This window comes from Amblyomma mixtum, chromosome 1 (assembly GCF_055824585.1).
Source record: "Amblyomma mixtum isolate Tamu chromosome 1, ASM5582458v1, whole genome shotgun sequence".
Classification (NCBI taxonomy): Eukaryota; Metazoa; Arthropoda; class Arachnida; order Ixodida; family Ixodidae; genus Amblyomma; species Amblyomma mixtum.
The window spans coordinates 129,866,873-129,886,861 of NC_143012.1; the positions used below are offsets into that span (position 1 = coordinate 129,866,873).

The 19,989-nt window shown below is 45.1% G+C and overlaps 2 protein-coding genes across 12 annotated transcripts in view; one reads left to right on the forward strand and one right to left on the reverse strand.

The window, feature by feature from the left end:
* LOC149367588 (uncharacterized) overlaps positions 1-19,989 on the forward strand; it is a 1,242,925-nt gene that overhangs the window by 621,380 nt on the left and 601,556 nt on the right. The window lies entirely within an intron of this gene.
* Positions 1-19,989, reverse strand: part of LOC149367592 (CD151 antigen-like) — a 231,785-nt gene that overhangs the window by 55,485 nt on the left and 156,311 nt on the right. The window contains exon 2 of one of the 3 annotated variants that reach the window (XM_089556225.1): positions 18,713-18,904. The exons of 1 other annotated variant lie outside the window; for it this stretch is intronic. The gene's annotated coding sequence lies outside the window, so the exon portion shown is untranslated. Of the gene's footprint in view, positions 1-18,712; positions 18,908-19,989 lie in introns of all 3 variants that reach the window. One more of the 3 variants, XM_089556217.1, reaches the window with a different exon arrangement.

Sequence of the window (19,989 nt, forward strand, 5' to 3'; positions counted from 1 at the left end):
GGGAATGGCGCAGTAATTCTCTGTCATCTCGGTGGACACCCGAACCGCACCGTACAGGAAGGGAGGAACGCAACCACCCGCTCGGGGCGAAGCTACCGGCGCTTCGCCCCGTTTCAGTGCTTGGATGAGTGGAACAGATCACGTATGACAACGAAGTGCGGTTCAGGAGAGCAAGCTGCCGGGCTAGTTGGTGAAGCATGTTAAATTGAATTCAGCGCAAAAAAAGACAGACAAGGGACAAAGAGAGACACACTGAGCACTCGTGTTGTCTCAGTGTGTCTCTCTTTGTCCCTTGCCTGTTTTTTTGCGCTGAATTCAATGTAACATGACAACGAAGTGTATTGTGGCATGTATGTGCTTTTTGCACGCGTTATTAGAAATCGGAAATTATAATTCCGTGCATTATCAATGCACAGCTCGACTGATATCTTGATAAACATTGAGAAGAAACTGGCAGCAGTTATTTTTTGTGACTCGTTTGAAGAGCAACCGGCGCTTGTATGCCGGTCCCGTAGGAGGGCTTAGAGAGTCTCGTTGAATCTCGTTAAGTCTCGTACGGTGCCCGGATGTTCTCGTTTTAGAGCCCGGATGAGTGCTCTCGGTCTCGGCGTGACGTCACCACACTGCCGACAACGGGAGCTAAAAGCATTTCATGCTTAAAAAACATAACATTGCTCGACGTGGAGCTTACTGTAGTAGCTGACCTGCCGAGGGGATGGAAGCTTCAGAAGTCGCCGTTTTGGGCAAGTGTCGCTTATATAATAATGCAAGTGTCGCTTATATAATAAATAGTGATACGCAGTAAAACAAAGAACACGCCACTGCGGGCCCCTTCCCCTTTACGCAAGTCGCTGCTTCGCGAAATGCGGCAACTATCTGTTTCACCCTTCTCAGCGGCTGGGGCAGACGCTAGCCGGATATCGAAGCAGCACCTAGCGCCGGTTCCGATCTACGTCCGCCGTGCGAAACGTAGGAGTGAGTGTACAATGATGCCTTCTAAGAAAGAACGAGCGGGAGTGAGCCATTAGGTGGCGCAGAAAGCAGTTTTTCCACGCTTTCCCACGGTCTGCAGTGTTGTGATCGCGACAGTACACGCGCCCACAAATGCGTGCAAGGTTGCAACGAGTTGTGTGAACTATATCAAGATACCTTCGGCGCCAAGGTTTGCTATTTGCAGCGGAAAAATGTGCTGTAGTCACATTCACGCGCAAATCTGTTTTCCGCTACCCGATAGCACTACACGGAGCGGAGATGCCTTATGTTAATGCTAAGGGGAACAGTTATGAGAAGGAGCGTTTCAGTATTGGATTCAACAGGCTTCACTTATGCGGTTGCATATATGAGTACAATCAAACAACGGGCAGAGGAGAGCGGATCATACTTAGAAATCCCTCTACTGACTGACTGGCTTCTGCATGTCACTCTGCACCCACTCGTGCATCAGTGGTTTCTATTCTTCTTGCTAACTTCCGCCCAAGGCTGATACGCCAAAATTATTCCTGCATACGGCTCCGCCGACATAATCATCGGCACTGGGACTTGACTATCAGGCGAAATTCCCAACTACCAGCTTAAGCTTCCAAATTCTTTGGTGCTGTTCCGGAAAGATAGGGATAACTACCGAGGTGGGGGCGTTATGATCGTAGTTAAAGACAATTACCATCCATCTCTCGTGCAAATTGGCGCACCACTTGAGCTGATTTTCGTATCCGCTTGGTTTCAACATCTTAAATGCATTTTCGGTGCTTGCTATCACCCTCCTGACTGCGGATCTGATATCCCTGAGCTCCTGAACGATGCCCGAAGCAAGTTTTCGAAGTGTACCATTGTCTTAGGCGGCGACTTCAATTAAACCACAATCGATCGGTCATCTCCTTCTATCAGTTGTGAACATAGCCGCTCCGAATCTATTCGTTTTCTTTTTTCACTTGCTACAGCTGCGTCGCCTTTCACAACTGGTACAAGAACCCACGCCCGGCAGTCATATCTTAGATTTGATATTAGCTAAGCATCCAGATCATGCTGCCACACGCGTCCTGGAGAAAATTAGCGACCGTAGCATTGCTCCTTATTGCTGCCTCGTGCTAACAAAATAAAACAAAATAAAACTATGCGGGACTATGCTGTACAAATTTACCAAAAATGAATCGGATGCCTGCCAGTTTTTACTACTGGCTTGCAGACACTTTTCAACTGCGAGCCGCTAGCGAGAACTGGTGTCTAATACGCGATAAACTCAAAGAAATTGAAGACATCTCCAATTCCACTATCAGCGCGAGATCGGGTGACCCCTGGTTCACACGTGATGTGAAGAGGAGCCTGAATAGAAGGAGGAGGGCGTACAGGAAAGCCACGTGAACCAATGCACCCACTGACTGAGAAAGATATAATAAACTTTCCGACCTAACTGCAGTTGAAATTCTAGAATCTAAAGTAAAATATTTTAGCAACACACTCCCCAATTTAATTACAAGGAATTTTAAAAACATTCTGGCGCACATTAATACCACATGTGACCAAGTAGTGCCTGTCCTAATGGATGAAAATGGCTGCTCCCTTTCTTTAGAGCATGTCGTTCGATCCCGGCCGCGGCAGTTGAGTTTCGATGCAGGCGAAATTCTAGAGGCCCGTGTGCTGTGCGATCTCAGTGCACGTTAAAGAACCCCAGGGTGGTCGAAATTTCTGGAGCCCTTCACTACGGCGTCCCTCATAGCCTGAGTTGCTTTGGGACGTTAAACCCGAATAAACCAACCTATCGTAATCTCCGCAAACGGCGTGGCGAAGGCGATAGATAGACTTCCACTATCCACCTGTCCAGGCCCCGATGGCATCACCCCTAAACTTCTCAAATTAACGTGTCATGAATCCTCTTTCCTTTTGTCGCTGCTATCTCAGCAGTCACTTGACTCCGGATGCGTTCCAAATGGCTGGAAGATTGCTCACGTCCTTCCTATATTTAAAACCGGAGACCATTCTGGCCCTACCAGCCACATACCAATTTCTCTGACATTAATATGCTCCAAACTGTTTGAACGCATCCTATTCACCCACATTACGAACCATTTAAACTCATATAATCTGCTTCTCGAAACACAACATGGTTTCCGTTATAAACGATCTCGCCAACCCCGGTTATTTCAATCAGTTACTTCCTTCATTCCTCACTGCACATGTGCCTCGATACAGACGCAATTTCTGTCGATTTTTCCAAAGCCTTTGATCGTATCCCTCACAAACGCTTACTGCTAAAAATTAAAACTCTCCAGCTTGATGACAAAACGACTGGATGGATCACTGGATTCCTCTCTAAACGGTTCCAGTCAGTTTAGATAAACGACTATATCTCTTACCCTACACGTGGGAAATCAGACGGCCCACAAAGGACAGTTCTCGGGCCTTTGCTCTTTATAATTTATCTAAATGATATAGCAGTTAACATCGCCTCGTCAATTCGCCTTTTCGCAGACGACTGCATGATATTTAAAGAATTAACTAACCTGAATAATGTTATCAATCTGATTTAAAAAAAAACTAACTGAATGGTGCCGTACTTGCCCAATGGAAATTAATGCCGAAAAAACTAAAGACATCAGATTCTCTCCTGTTTCTGGAACGTTATGTAACATTTACACACTAAACAATACAAGTGTCGATTTGTTGCCTGCATAAAATATCTAGGAATTGATCTGCATTTTAAACTTTCATAGAATACTCCCACAGACCACATAGCAGTAAAGCACTAAGGAAACTTGTCTTGCTAAGGCGCCGTTTACACCTTGCAAATTCTATCACAAGATATCAAGCTTACATTGCATTGATCAGACTATCCTTAGAATATGCTTCCATTATATGTCATCCTCATCAGGACTACCTTTCCAGTCTTCTCGAATCTGTTCAGAACCAAGCAGCAATGTTCATTTCATCATCGTAGGATTTCAAAGCGTGTCATTGCTTGAAGAAAATTTGAACCTGTTATCTCTTGCGACACGGAGTAAATTTGCCCGATTATCATTTTTTCATGCCACATTTTATAGTAATTCGAAATTCGCCCGCTCGCATCTTCTTCCCGCTCCTCACATTTCATCTCGCATACACGACGCAAAGAAAATCTTCCCAATTTTTGCACCTACAAAAAAATACCAAAATACGTCGCTAAATTTATCAATAAACGAATGGAATTAGTTGCCGCCTAATATCACCGCTATCTTTTTTAAGCGCTTTCTGACCTGGTTCTGGTGTTGTGTTATGTAATGCATAGATTTTCTTTCTCAAGGTTTTTCGGTGTCCTCTGCGTCTTTGTCGCGGTGACACCGAAACATCTTCGCTTTTGTTATTTAGTCTCTGTGTTACTCTCGTCATTTCTGGGCATTCATGATCGATTTCATTTCAGCGTCTGGTGTCAAGCTGTCATGCACTGTGCACTCGTTTTTGAAACTTCCCAACATCACTGTTTCCTTTTTTTTTCTTTTTATCGCAGTTCTGTTACCGCGTTTGACTTTGGTTTCTTTGAGACCCTAATTTTATTCCAGCTTACTTGCCATCTTATTTGTTACTCTGGCTTATCCTGACAACACCATATCTTATCTTGTTCACAGTTATGACTGTTTTGCTTTCACACACGTCCCCCCCCCCCCCTATGTAATGCCCTGCTGGGCCTTTAGGGTACTTCAATAAATAAATAAATAAAATAAATGTCTTCCGCCAAACATTTTTGCTGCGGTCTGCCACGTTCGAGGCGCATCAATATGCTAAGAAAAAGACCAATTTTTGTCATGTCCTTCGCTTCGTGTCGTGCATGAATTGGGTCCAACCGAGTGCTGCCTACTAAGTCCTCACCAGACTCCCTTAGTAGGCTGCATTCGATACAGCCTCCTAACGCTATCTAAGATGAGCGTTCCCTGCTTGCGCTCTTTAGAGAGCGTTCATGCGCAGGCGCTCAAGGTATGCTTTGCATTGCCACGGAGCAGCTCTAACAAAGGCACGATTCTGTCCAATATCGGTGTGCTTGCCACACGAAACACTTCGTGTGCGATTACTTAACTTACCCTACACCATTGTCACCCACTGGCAATGATTCTGAATGAGCGACCGTACAGCGGTTTTTCAAGTGCACTTCACTGCCATCTGTCGCTAATGCCATCAGGTTATGTCCTTCCATATCATCCCGTCAAGCCACCGCGGGTGATGGCTTAGCCTTCGACATGCCTGCATGTTCCCGGAATTGTAGAAACCCATGCTACCAGTAAGCGAATTCAAGCAACTTGCTCTGGCCACAATGTAAGAACTACACTCCGGCATAAGCTGACGGATCTGTGTCACCAATTCAAAATCAACATCAACCGCTTTTGAGCTCGCGGCCCTTCGGGAAGCGATCCGGCTAATCTGTCGGCAATAACCTCAATAGTGGTGCATATTCACAGACTTGACACCTAGGCTACAAATTTTAGGACGTTTTCTACGCGACACCGCCTACCAGTCACTGGCAACACAGATCACTGAGCTCATTTCATCTGCTCAAGAAAAGTCTCCGAATAGCATTTCGAGGGATCAATGGACACTACTGGCTCCAGCACACTCAGCAATGGCATCCGTACAGTTCTGCCTTTCTCAAGACCGGACACCACTACTCTTATTTCTGTTATTTATTTATTTATTTATTTATTTATTTGTTTATTTATTTATGCATATACCTACATTGCGAGAGGGGCCATTGTTGTAGGAGGATTATAAATCGGAATCAATCGGAATTTCGGATTTCAGGAAGTGTGCGACGGCCAGATACTGGGCCCAGCCAGACGCTCGGCTCACCAACCTTGCATGACTAAATCCGGGAATGCAATTTTTGGTTTCGCGTGGAATTCCATGGCCTCATGCATAACTGATGCACAGACTACGTTTACACGTCGCTTTCACGCAAGAACACTTATATTTATTTGGACTGGCGGACACCCCGGCCTGTTCCATTTGTAGCATAGCCGCTAATGTGGAGCATACAATAGTGGACTGCCCAGGACATGCGCGCAGAGACTAAATCTGGCCGCTTTCTCGAAGCGTTCACACAGCAGGCCACCCTATACAGACTTACTGCTAGGCGCTTGGTCGCAGAGTTCGAAAGCAGACCGGGCAATGCGGGCGTTTTCACGTTTTTTGAGCGACACAGCGCTCTACTCGCGGTAGTGATGCCATCAAATCTGCGCGCTCATATTCTGCTCTCTTTCACCACATCGTCACACATCACGACCTTCTCTCGTCTCCTCTTTCCCTTCCCCAGTGCAGGGTAGCAGATCAGATATTCATTTTTTTCCAGGCCGACTTCATTTCTAGTTAGTTATATGGGGTTTTTTGGCACATAAGCAACTATGGCTATCATGCGCCAAACACAAGGTTAGATGATGTTATGTTAAGTGTATAGAAGTTACATTATATTAAATTTAAAACATTGACTTTCTTTAGAAACTTACAAATAAGTGAAAACTCGACGAGTGTTTGCTCGCCTAAAAGTAATGCGGGATGAAATGGAATGTGTTCATTGTAAAATACCGTAAAAATTTTATTTCGAAGTTCTTCGAGATGCGAACAAGAGATTAAAATGTGATTCACTGTGAGCTCCTCACCACACATTTCACACTCAGGTTTGTCTTTTTTTGTTAATAAGAAGTTATGGGTGATGTGTGTGTGGCCTATGCGTAAACGACATAAAATTACTTCGATAAAACGTTCTTTATGACGGCATGATTTCCATTCTTTCAAAATAGGCTTTACAGTATGCAGCTTGTTGTTTCTTTCATTTTCCCAAGAAGCTTGCCATTTGGCTCTTAGTTTGCTATGCACTAACTTCATATAATCCCTCGGAGGCAAACCCACATGTTTCACCTCCATGGCTCTGGCTTGTGCAGCACACGTGTCGGCTCTCTCATTATCCCTAATGCCAACGTGACTGGGAACCCAGCAGAATTTTATAACATGTTTTCGTGTTGTGACCTTTACTATATTGTGTATGATGCTTCGAATCAGTGGCTCTGTGGCATTTTTGGAGTTTAATGCTGTAAGGACGCTCAGTGAATCTGTATAAATTATGCTCTTTTTGATGTTTTCATTTGTTATTTTCTGTACCGCAACACTAATAGCATAACACTCCGCGGTGAAAACTGTAGCACATGAGGGCAGTCGTACTGCATTTTCATTTTTTCCTTGTATTACTGCGCTTCCTACATGAGCATGAGTTTTTGACCCGTCAGTATAAAATGCAGTGTAATTTCTGTATTTTTCTTGTAGTGCTAGATATTCTTGTATTATATGGTCGTGTGGCGTACAGGTTTTACTGAAGCGTGTTAGTGTGACGTCACACACTGTGGGGAGAGTGTACCACGGTGGTAGCGCTTCGTGTCTTGGGGCAATATTTTTGATTTCATTTAGTATGTTCAGGGTTTGACATTTTTCTTCGAAGCGCAAGAGCAACGGCTTAATTGCATGGGGCTTGTTGTTGAAGAGCATTCGGGATGGGCATTTCGTGACAATTGGGTAACAGAGATGTTTGGGCTGTGAAAGGATTTTGAGGATGTATGTACAAGTTAGTGCAGTTCTTCGATCTTCTAAGGAAGGTTCATTCGTTTCCACATACAGACTTGCTATTGGTGAAGTTCTGTAAGCACCTGAAGACAACCTTAAACCGAGATTGTGGATAGGATCCAGTCGTTTTATGTAGGATGGTCTTGCTGAGCCATATACGATGGACCCATAGTCTAACTTAGAGCGAACCAGAGAACGGCATATATGTAACAGGCATGCCCTATCAGACCCCCAGCGTTTTCTTGACAGTAGTTTCAGTACATTGAGGGCCTGGGAAGCTTTTTTCTTTAGGCTGTTTATATGTGGCAAGAAACTGAGCTTTTTATCGAAAGTTACCCCTAGAAATTTATGCTCTTGTTTGACAGGTAATGGGGTCTGGTTTAGATATAGTGTGGGGTCGGCCTGTAGGCCTCGTCTCAAAGAGAATAGAACCGCTACTGTTTTCTGAGGAGAAAATCTAAATCCGTTTCTATCTGCCCAGGTGGCCAGTTTATTTAGTGTTGTTTGTATCTGTCGCTCACAGGTAGGTATGCTGGAAGACGTGCATGCTATTTGGAGGTCATCTACGTAAACTGAGTACATTATGGATTTTGGGATTACTTTTCCTATGGAGTTCATTTTGATGATGAATAAGGTCGTGCTGAGGATGCACCCCTGGGGTACGCCAGTTTCTTGTATAAAAGTGTTGGAGAAGGTTGCGCCTAGGCGGACTCGGAACGTGCGGTTGGTTAGGAAGTCGTTCAAACAGCTCAGCATCCTGCCGCGGATACCTAGGTCCGCTAGGTCACGGAGGATACCGAACCTCCACGTGGTATCGTAAGCCTTCTCCAGGTCGAAGAAGACCCCGATACAGTGTTGCTTGTGGATGAACGCTTCCCGGACTGTGTTCTCAAAGCGAACAAGGTGATCAGTTGTGGAACATGCCTTTTTAAACCCGCATTGGTGTATATCTAAAAGTTGCCGGGACTGAAGTGTGAAGGTTAGTCTGATGTTTAGAATGCTTTCGAATGGTTTTGCTATACAGCTAGTGAGTGCTATTGGCCTGTAACTGGTGGGACTAGTTGGTGGTTTGCCAGGTTTTAGAAAGGGTACTATGATTGCTTCTCTCCATGCTTGGGGGATTTCTCCACTCATCCCTATTTTATTGAAAAATTTTAGGAGAGCCTCTATGGCAGTCTCAGAGAGGTGAGCAAGCATGGCATAATGTATATTGTCTGGGCCTGGTGCTGTCTTTTTACCGGATGTTAGTACTGTGTTTAGTTCCTGCATTGTAATAAGCTGATTGTAGTCTTCATGTATGCATGTTCTGAAGGGAAGTTTTTGTTTTTCTACAATTGTTTTGTGCTTTTGAAAGGAGTGTGTGTAGTTGGCTGAGCTTGATACTGTAGCAAAATGCGCACCCAATATGTTGGCCTGCTCTTCTAATGTTGTTTGAGTACCGGGTGTTGTTAGAATTGGAAATGTGAAAGGAGTAAAATTTCCAGTGAATTTCCGCACCTGCTCCCACATTTTTTTGGATGTTATTGAGCTGTTTATCGAGGATATGTACTGTTGCCATGATGCCCTTTCTGCGTTGCGTCTGATTTATCGTGCTTTTGCTCTTGCTTTTTAAAGTTTATGAGATTGTCATGTGTTGGATATCTCCGAAAAATGCCCCAGGCTTTGTTTTGTTTCTTTTTTGTATCTTTACATTCTTTTGTGTACCAGAATTTGTGATTTTGTTTTACTATTCCAGAGGATTGAGGAATAGCTAAATGTGCGGCAGCTAAGATACAATTCGTGAATTTTTCATTTATCTCATTGATGTCAACATTTTCTAAAACTATTTTCTCTAATGTAGCTTGTGCTGTAAAAAGTTGCCAGTCAGCTAAATTTAGCTTCCAACACCGTGGTTTTGTGGAAATAACTGTTAGCGAGGATGAAAGACTTATTACGACAGGGAGATGATCACTTCCATATGGATTGTCTAAAACACTCCAGTTAAAATCGTTAAAAACAGACGGTGAACTAAAAGACAAATCTAAAACACTCATTTTCCCCGAGGTTGGGGAGCAGTATGTAGGCTTATTAGAGTTGAGTAAACAGACGTCATTGCATAAAATAAAATCCTCTACGAGATGGCCTCTAGCGTCAGTTTTTTCACTTCCCCAAAAATGTGAATGTGCATTAAAATCTCCAACTACCAGGTATGGCTCTGGTAGCTGCTCTAAAAGATCCTCTAAGTCATGTAGTGTTAAATTAAAGTGCGGATCGATATATAGTGAGCACACTGTGATGGTTTTATGGGCAACCAGAGTGGCTGCGACAGCTTCAAGTCTTGTTTTTAGTTTAAGCTCTCGAGCCGGGACGCCGTTTTTAACTATGATGGCTACGCCTCCCGATAGTCGGCTCGCCTGTTCCCGATCGCGGCGGAAAACAGAAAGTAATTTTTTTGGGGACCTAAATTTGTTTCTTGTAGACATAAGGCGACAGGAGCATGTGCTCCTAGTATGTCTTTTATGTCACTGTAATTGTGTAAAAGTCCTCTACAATTCCATTGTATTATGAAAGCCATCTTATTTTTGTGTTTGTATCGGGTGAAAAACTAGATCAAGTTTTTGATGGCCCCGTGACTCGGGGCCTGTCTTTTTTTGATCGATCCAGAGAGCTCCGCCGACCGTCCGACGTGGACGGCGCGGGGCTGCCCGGGGTCGTATCCATCGCCTCTGCGGAGGCGCTGGATGACCGTGCAGAAGGCACGTTCACGTTAGAGTTTGACCTCGACCTGTGGGAAGAGGTCTTGAGGCCCGCCGACCCGGGGGTCTGCGCAGCCTGACTTGGAGTTGGCAGAGTAGCGTGAGCTACTCCACCAGACGGCGCGGATGGCCCCGCCCCAGGCTCACTACGTGTGACCGGGACAGGTGCCGAAGCCTGGTGTGGTGCGCCGCGCCCACGCACCACATCGGCGAAGTTTTGTTTTGTTGTGAAGGAGAATGAGTGGGTGAGTGCAAAACGCCTTCTCGCTTCTTTAAATGAAATGTTTTCCTTTGTCTTTATGGTGATTATCTCTTTTTCTTTTTTCCAGGACGGACACGCCCTGGAGTATGCTGCATGGTCTCCTTCACAGTTTGCGCAGTGCGGGGCTGCGCCACATTGATCACAATGATCCTTCGAGGCGCATTTCGCGCACGTTTTCCGGCCGCGGCACTTTGTGAGCCGTGACCGAACCGTTGGCAGTTGAAACATCGGCGAGGGTTGGGAATGTATGGTCTTACGTTAACTTTCAGATAACCTACTTCGACTGTGTCGGGCAGTGTGCTGGTGTTGAACGTCAGGATCATGTGTTTTGTGTCTATTTCCTTATTATCCTTCCGGATCTTGATTCTGTGAACATCTATCACGTCTTGGTCACTCAGACCTTCGAGCATCTCTTTTTCAGTGATGTGGACAAAATCATTTTCGGATATAACGCCTCGGACGGTGTTCAGAGATCGGTGTGACGTCACGGAGACAGGAATATCCCCAACAGATACAATGTTTACGAGTTTTGAGTGTTGGACGTTGTCACGCAGTTCGAGCAGTAAGTCACCGCTAGCCATTTTAGATACCTTGTAGCCAATGCCCAAGGCTTCTGTCAAACACTTTGACACTAGGAAGGGGGACAGGATTCTAGCTTGTTTATCTTGTACTTCACTATGGATCACATGGTACTTAGGAAAACTGACTTTTCTTTTTTGAAAAAACTCTTCTGCTTCGTTCCGCCCTCTCTTGAGAGAGCGATCTAGTTTGGAAAAAGGGGGAGCCATAAAAATTCTAGTTTTTCGGTCATGGTGCCAGCCACCCACCATGGAGCCCAACAACGGGACGGGACAGGAACTTGCGAGCAAGTCCTGCCCACGCCAGCTGTACACCTTAACTATAACCTAATATGACTCAACTCAGGGTAGTTGGTCACACACGGTTAACCCTCGCCGCCAGGAAAAAGAGGAAAAAACAAAGAAAAGAGGAGGAGACAGGAGAGTTGTAAGAAAGGGATAGGAAAGTGAAAGATAGAGGGGAGGATAGGAAAAGGCGACTGCCGATTTCCCCCGGTCGGGTCAGGCCGGAGGTGCCGTCTACAGGAAGCTGGGGCCAAAGTGGTGTGTTGCCTCCGCCGAGGGGCCTTAAGGGTCCAAACGCTCGGCATCGGCTCAACCACCAGGATCCCCTTTTCCCCGGACACGGCGATGCCACGCACGGCTAAGCGCGGATGCTCGGGTCCGTGTTGACGCATTGTTCACCATCATCCCCTTGCGGGGATGTCCCTGCGGATGCTCGGGTTAACCCCGTGGTGTCGCCACTCACCAACGTCTGCATGCTGCAGACGCCTCCCTGCGGGGACGACTTCATTTCTATTCCAATCATTAAGCTTATATCTGTTTCCAAGATGCGCCCTTTCCAAATCTTGTATCTTCCTTGACCTCTCGCAATGACTAAAGTGCTGTATTACCTCTAGAAAAATTGTGATCTCACGAGCTTCAAGTTTTCATTGATTTTACATTGCCACAGTTTTTATATCTTCTGTATTGCTGATTTCCATAAGGAGCTGCTCCCCGACTGCTAGAATAGTATTTGTTCCACACAGCGGCTTCGGCTGTCTCTCCTGTAAATCGCAGGGTACAAAGTTCAGTTACACTTGTAGCCATGTTTCGTTTTGTTCTCTCCTGCTTCTGTCTAGTAACTGGATTGTCGCTGCTCTCGAGCGACACGGTACAAGCTAACTTGCGGCTTCAGTGTGCCTATGCAAGCTCTCTTGAATTTTCATCGATTAGACAGTTTTACTTTTGCGTGCGTAGAATCTTCACGTACAGTCTTTGTCAAAAGTTTAGAGCCCAGGGAGTTTGCTTCTAAGCCTCGCAGTGGGACACATGTAACATTCGTGGTAGTCCTACCCATTGGAGGAGGCAGGACCAGAAATCTTCTTACCTTCAGCAAATTTGGAGCGCTGGAGATGCAGTACGAACCAGAGAGTGTGCTTCAGAACCAAACCCTCTGGGCTCCAAACTTTTGACAAATGCTGTACGTAAACGTGAGCAGTCTACGTAGCGTACGCTGGTGTCGCTTCGTAAAGTTTTAGCTACACTTATGGGACGCAAACTATGTAGATCTGCCATAGAACCTAAAAACTGCGCTAGCATGCTGTGCTGCGCCATCTAGTACATATAAACCAATAATTTTGTTTAGTGTTGGTGGTAAATACTTTGAAGTTTGAAGTTTATTTCCATTTCAGTAAGAAATGAGGGATCCGAGACAAAAAGTGAACGTTGATTCACTTGACGGCGCTCGGGCTCCATTACATGGCAAGACAGCGAGGTGTCGGTAGTAACAGTTGTACGAGTACATTTACAGACATTGTAGCTTTTACTAACATAGTTCAGTTTTTGTGTGTGTTTTAATGGCAAAGACACAATGTGAAGGATAAACATGATCAGCAAATAACAGTAATTGTGAAATAGTAGCAAACCCAAAAAATACAAAAAAGACAGGAGGAAACACACTGCAGGAAACCAGAAAAAATTACATTTGTGAGAGAAAGAATGAATGTATTGTTTTCTTATTAACATTTTCAATATTAACAATACTTTGGCGAAAACAGTTTAACAGAGTGGGGAGAGTATGTGCCAGCATTTGCTGGCCAAACGTCGTTCGTACGAAAGGTACCGTCCAGTTATGAGCAGAGCGCGAAGGATATGTTCGTGTAAGTGTTGTTAAACTGGCGATAGACAGCATTGCACTCTCAGAGGTAGTTATGTGCTGTTTGTAGCGAACTGCTAAGTTATACGAGTAGAGATAGTGCACTGACATTACTTTAAAATTCTTAAAAAGCGGCGCGGTATGAGTGTAGTAGTCTTCCCAGCTATATGGCGAAGAGCCTTTTTTGTAGTGTATATATTCGATGTAAATTTGTTTTTGTAGTTGTACACCATACAAGGAAACAATAGTTTAGTTCAGACAAGAATAACGAGTTATAGATATGTAGCTTAATTTTCGGCGGTAGGAAGAAATGGAGTTTTGCTAAAATACCTACTGTTTTTGCCAGGCGTGAAATTGTTTCATTTATGTGCCTATCCCAGGACATATTTTTATGGAAATAAACGCCTAGGGTTTTCATTTCATCAACATCTTCGATAGGAGCGTGGCCAAATTAGGTTATGATTTGAAGGCATGGTAGGCATTGGAGACTGCCTTGTGGAAAAAAAAACTGCTTTTGTTTTGGTTACATTTATCTCCAGAGAATTCAATTTGCTCCAAGCGTTTAAATCATCTAATGATTGATTTATGTTATTTACAAGCTGGCTGTGATCATTGTTTCGAAATAAAAGTGTTGTGTCATCAGCGTATATTGCATATTATGTCATTTACATAAAAATTAAACAATAGGGGCCCCAGGATGCTTCCTTGAGGTACGCCTGTAGTAACACGCTGAGAAGAAGAAAGATTTTCGCCTATTACAACTCTTTGTGTGCGATGCTCCAGGTACGAGCGTATTAAGTCCAAGGGTATACCTCGAATTCCATATGTTTCTAACTTTTTTAGTAGAGTCTGATGATTTAAACCGTCGAACGCTTTGGAGTAGTCAATGTATACGCCAACGACCATCTCTTTGTTTTCAAAGCCTTTCAGGATAAATTCTTTCTGTGCCAGGAGGGCCAGTTCAGAGCATCGGCCTCTACGAAAACCGTATTGAGCGGAATTAATTAGATTACATTTTTCTGCAAACTTAATGATTCTAGATTGTATTAATTTTTCTAAGGCCTTAGAAAAAACAGGTAGGATAGATATCGGACAGTAGTTCGACAAGTTGTTTTTATCACCCCCCTTGTACAGAACGACTACTTTTGATGCCTGCATTTTGTGAGGAAACTTTCCTGTGGAAAGAACCAAATTATATATAAATAAAAGAGGTGGTAAGATTAGATCTAAAACATATTTCACCGGCTTAATTTGTATATCATCGACATCACGAACCGTGCTATTGTTCAAAGAGATGAATGCTGTTTGAATCTCTGTCTCATATGTGGGACTCAAGTAGAAACTCTTACTGTTCCTATTGATTCCATTCGTAGCCTCAGAATGATATGAACTCGAAACTAAACTTACAAAATAGTTATTGAAAGCCTCCGCCAACTCAATGCCAGAAACCAGGGAATTGTTTATTGTTAATTCACCAACGCTATGATCTGTAAAAGAACGGCGTAAGATTTTATTTGTTTTTCCAAAGAACATCCGGTTTAGAGTTGCACTCTGGCTGAAAAAGGTCGTAAAGGTACTCTCGCTTCTTATTCCGTATAAAAGCATTGGTTTTGTTTCTATGGCGTTTGAATATCTCCCAGTCATTTGTGTTTCTTGTAGTGATGAACTTCTTGAACAATTTATCTTTCCTTCGTATCATTTTAAGGCATTCTTATGATATCCAAGGTTTCTGAGATCTTGTTGGTTTTTGCTTAGAGACTGAAATAAATGATACGCGATAGGCTTTTAGATATAGAGACAAGAAATTATTATATGCTTCATCAGAGGTGTCCGAGGTATATATGACATCCCAGTTTGTTCCTAGGAGCATAGTGCGAAATTTTTGTAATGTGCTATTGTTTATGTTTTGTATTTTTGGGATAATGGCTGGCTTCTTCAGCCTGTCTTTAAGTGTCATTAGATTAAATAGGAAAATTGGCATGTGGTCACTGATATGTGAGGAAAGAACACCGGAGGTAGTATTTTGTATAGCTTCATTGGTTATAAATAGATCTAACAGTGTGTTGCTGTTCGGTGTCACGCGTGTAGCCGTTTCAGTTAAGTTGTTAAATCCATGCGAGTCAAGGAGTGTTTCAAAGTTATGCTGTAATGTAGATGGAGTTAGCATGTCAATATTGAGATCACCTCCAAGGATAAGAACGAGCTTATTTTCATTTACATAATTAAGTATCCTATCAATAAGACAGAGAAAACTAGAGACGTTACCCTCAGGGGGACGATACATTACTACAAGCAGATATTTTTTACATGTTACAGCAAGACACTCAGTACTCAACGTGATAAAAGAAAATTCTTCAAGTAATTCACAGTGAAATGATTGTTTTATATGCATGAGCACACCACCTCCGCGTTTGTTTGGTCGGTTTAGAAAAAACGTGTTGTAATCTGCATCCTTCATGACGTCAGAATCGGATGTAAACCATGTTTCGGTAAGCATTATTACGTCGAATTGAAATTTAAAACTGTTCAGAAGAGCGGTTAATTGATCCTCTTTGTTTCGCGCCGACCGTATATTTAAGTGAAAACATGTGAGACTGTTCAGACCATGGGAGCAAAAAATTGAGTTAACTTCTACAGGTGTTTTCGCCATTTCGGGATGCAGAAACACAGCACGAGGTCAGGCACACACACGTTAGGCAATCTTTTCAACATCACGCTCACACTGCACATGCAGCACGTTTGACTTTTCTTCCTTACGGGCAAAAATTTTGCCATCCTTAACCCAGACAAATTTCCAGTTGCAAGCCTTTTTCCTCTGAACAGTTTTGCCCAATAGCACCTTTAGGGCTGCGCAGAGGTGTTCATTGACATAAATGGGGTTACTTGAAGAATGTCCAAGGTCGGTCATTGAAAGTCGGGTTTTTTTGGCCTTCTGAAGAAGCAGGCTGCGCTGCGATCGGCTTTTCAGTTTAACAACAATGCTAGGACAAGTTGAGTCATTGCGAGCCTTTTCTCTGTGGCAAACGTCAATGTCATCAGACGTTATTGTCATGTCCAGCAATGTTGCAACTTTGCATACAGTGCCTGTAACATCCTCATCCTGCTCCTGCAAAATAACTTTAATTTCGACATTGCAGTTTCTAGAGTACTGTTCTCCCGCTACGATCCTGAGATCGTGCTCCTCTAGTTGCTTTTTTATATTGTCATAGTCGTTCCGCAGAGCCTCGTTTTCCTTTTTCAATGCTGCATTTTCCTTCTCTAGGGCTTCGTTTTTTGCTTTAGCGTCTTCAAATTCGTTGTTGTAGAACTCAAGACTTTCTTTAATCTCCCTCAGTTCTTTTCGGAGGTCTCGTTCAACCTTGCTCTTCAATTCTTTCATTTCTTTCTTTAACTCTTCAAAACGCGATTCCATGTTACTGTACAGACAAGCAGACAGGAATGACAACAAGAAAACACTGGCGGGTGAAGATACTGGCAATATGAAAACAAACACTGGCAGCAGCGAAAGCAGCAGTATGCGACTTAAAGAAGAAACCATAAAAATCGATGTCAAACCTGACTATGCAAGAAAAGAGGATGCTCGGTGAAGAAAGCGTCCTTTGCTGCCTCGCTGTTGCCAAGTGGCTAGAGGCACCGATGTTCCCAGCTTTTGTAGCCTTCAGGTGACCACGTGGTAGCTGTCGTGCAGGGCCACGCCCCTCTTTAGGCGATGACAGTTCGAAAGTTCTTGGCCTCGCTATGTGATGCAATCAAAGCGCAGCCGTAGTCACCAGTGGAAAATCGCTCGTTGTCGGGTTGTACCTGGATATGCAAGAAAAGAGGAAGCTCGGTGAAGAAAGCGTCCTTTGCTGCCTCGCTGCTGCCAAGTGGCTAGAGGCACCGATGTTCCCGGCTTTTGTAGCCTTCAGGTGACCACGTGGTAGCTGTCGTGCAGGGTCACGCCCCTCTTTAGGCGATGACAGTCCGAAAGTTCTTGGCCTCGCTATCTGATGCAGTCAAAGGGCAGCCGTAGTCACCAGTAGAAAATCGCTCGTTGTCGGGTTTTATCTGAATATGCAAGAAAAGAGGATGCTCGGTGAAGAAAGCGTCCTTTGCTGCCTCGCTGCTGCCAAGTGGCTAGAGGCACCGATGTTCCCGGCTTTTGTAGCCTTCAGGTGACCACGTGGTAGCTGTCGTGCAGGGTCACGCCCCTCTTTAGGCGATGACAGTCCGAAAGTTCTTGGCCTCGCTATCTGATGCAGTCAAAGGGCAGCCGTAGTCACCAGTAGAAAATCGCTCGTTGTCGGGTTGTACCTGGATATGCAAGAAAAGAGGATGCTCGGTGAAGAAAGCGTCCTTTGCTGCCTCGCTGCTGCCAAGTGGCTAGAGGCACCGATGTTCCCGGCTTTTGTAGCCTTCAGGTGACCACGTGGTAGCTGTCGTGCAGGGCCACGCCCCTCTTTAGGCGATGACAGTCCGAAAGTTCTTGGCCTCGCTATCTGATGCAGTCAAAGGGCAGCCGTAGTCACCAGTAGAAAATCGCTCGTTGTCGGGTTGTATCGGAATATGCAAGAAAAGAGGATGCTCGGTGAAGAAAGCGTCCTTTGCTGCCTCGCTGCTGCCAAGTGCCTCGCTGCTTCCCTCTTTCTTGTGACAAACGTTGAGAGATTTCAGTCTACCGGACTGTATGTTCTGAACATGCAGCGCTGACAGGCGAGGGACGAAGGAGAGACGAGACACACACTCAGCGCCCTGTGTGTATCGTCTCTCCTTCGTCCCTCGTCAAGCCAACTTGCCCAGCAACACACCCTGCATTGTATGCTGCGTGTTATCTTCAAATTGATTGCATTCCGTCACGCCCCGCAGCATATCTAAATCATCGCTCTTCGAGAAACGAAGACGCGCTGGTGTCCCACTCATGTCGACAGCATGCGTGTATGGAGCCAAACCGTGCACCGTTTTGCTTTTCCCGCTGACTGTTCCAACGGTCTCGGGATATCCGGCGAGGTTTCGACCCTCGCGTAGTCTCGCTAGACCCTCGGCACACTCGATCTCCTTTGCTATGACGACCGCAAACGCTTCTCCGTCAGGCTTAGGAGCTGCTGAAACGGATTTCTATTTGAAAAACCAAAGCTAGTTCTCACCTAAAACTACATGCGAGAGCAAGAACGGGCCAACTGAAGGAAAATACAACAGTTTACAGCACGATACCGCGTTGAGAGATTAGCGACGAAGCTGTATTCACTCTGAAGCGGGCGGGCAGGGCGCCGCCATTTTCTGAACGGCACGTACGCAAGCAACGTGAAGACCGCAACGCAAAGATCCGCATCTCACGTACGTCCGTGAGACCCACGCACAATTCGCGTTCTGCGCATGCGCACTGGCGACCCGTAAGCGCTCTACGTACGTGAAACTAAAACTGTCTGAGTGATTGACTGAGGTGAAAACTCACGTTGGGCGGCGGTGGCCCGGCGCCTGCCCAGAGACGCTTCACGAGCGCCGTCCGGACGGCCTTGAGACCGGAAGAGGGGTGCTGTTGGCGCCGCTAGGGGGACGCCGCACGGCGGAGGGGAGCAGGGCAACTGCGCGCTGCAGGCTCCTCCCAGAGCTGCGGGCGTCGGCACTGCTGGCCATGCCGCGTCACCTGCTGCACGGAGAGGAAACACGACATAGGTCTTACTGCACAAAAGCGGCGACCCGTAAGTGGACTAGAAGAGCATCTCGCTCAAGACTTTAGGTATAGGGAGGAAGCACGCATCTGGAAGCGAAGCAGTCGATGGCATGTGCGCAGAATCTTTCATAAAGGCGCGATTCTCAATCAAGTTTTCTTTCCTTAAAGAACCTGCCTTACGGACAACCTCAAGATTCATTGTGTCAATGGTAATTTTTAGAATTCGCATATTCCACGAGGTGTTTACGGGTGCACAGAACTCCAGAACCTTTGTAGCTTTTGGCCACCGCGAGAAAAGCGTTTTGTTCTCGCCTTGCTGCTGCAAAGCAACCCTGCGAATTTGGTTCATTTCTTAATTGAAGAGTTAACTGCGCGAAAGGGTTAGGCCACCAGGGAGACACATTCACGATAGTTAGGAGCGCGTTGGTGAATGTGTCCCCCTGGTGTCCTAAACCTTTCGAGAAGTTAACTCTTCAATTAAGAAATGAACCAAATAGCCCGACAAATCTTTTTGAAACCCTACGAGTCATTTGGCTGCTAGATTGCAATTTTCAGGTGCTCAGAGCAAAACTCCAGACTTTTCTCTCCGATTGCGCCTATGTCTCGCCTGCTGTGTCGATCAGCCCGGAAAATTTCTAATTCTGTCGACGCCCCCAGTAAAGTTAACGACGGTTGTTTGCCTTCTTTATTCGGAGGGGCACAGGCTTCTACAAACGTGGTTATTCGGCGGTGATGAATGAGGAGACGTTCGGTGATAGAGATGATGAAGAGGAGGAATTATATTTACAGAAATTTTTAAGGTTGAAAACGGCAAGTTACAGAGACAAAGAGGAAGAAGTGGGCTCGGGCAGGGCATGTACCGCTATGCACCCTGTGCCATTCTGTCAAAGGCTACAACAACAACAACACCCTGGCCAATCCCCCGCCGTGGGTACGTGCCCTTAAGCCTGAGGAGATCATAATCATCAGCAGCATGTATTGCGAAGGCAAGATAACCGCTGGTCCTTAAGGGTAACGGAGTGGATTCCAAGAGAAAGCAAACGTAGCAGGGGACGGCA